Genomic DNA, 688 nt, shown 5'->3' on the forward strand with positions numbered 1-688 from the left:
TCTATTATGATTTTTTCATACTTTTCAACCTCCTTATAGGTGTCAAAATCACTGTTTTCTCCTTGTCGCACACCCAGACTTTTAAACTTCAACAATGAAAAGCAGTTTAAAAAATATGACTTATCTGGTAACTATTAATGTACCTGAATTAAGCACTAGTAAAATAATTAAAATACATAATAGTATTTATTGTGAGACCACGATCAATATTACTTTCTATACAAAATATAGCTGTCGCACAGCATTGGTGTCATTTCCAGCACAACACTGTAATGTCCCTTTAAAAAGCTTGTGTGAAAGATTGTTTCGGTGGTTTCTATGGGAATGTTCAGTGACATCAGAGCACATGTTGGACATGGAGGGAATTAAAATTTTTTATCAACAACAAATGAAGAAAAATCAAGGTAAATATTGCTTGATCAGTTAATATATTTATTCTACGTCATTTCCAAACATGCTGTACCTTCAAGGGTGTTTTTAAAAAGCTAAACATTTTAAGTTAAATAAGAGTATTTTGCATACATGAAATGCTAAGTATTAATTCAAAGCTAATCAGTGAAGCTATCTTCCATTTTTTCACAAAAAACTACAGAAATGTCATTTCCGCCACACTGCCCTCTGTGCTGGAAATGACATTGATGGCTACAAAGTACAATTGATATGGATTGCGAGAGTAGATTTGCGTAAT

The sequence above is a fragment of the Sinocyclocheilus grahami genome, unplaced genomic scaffold, assembly GCF_001515645.1.
Source record: "Sinocyclocheilus grahami isolate Dianchi unplaced genomic scaffold, SAMN03320097.WGS_v1.1 scaffold2303.1, whole genome shotgun sequence".
Classification (NCBI taxonomy): domain Eukaryota; kingdom Metazoa; phylum Chordata; class Actinopteri; order Cypriniformes; family Cyprinidae; genus Sinocyclocheilus; species Sinocyclocheilus grahami.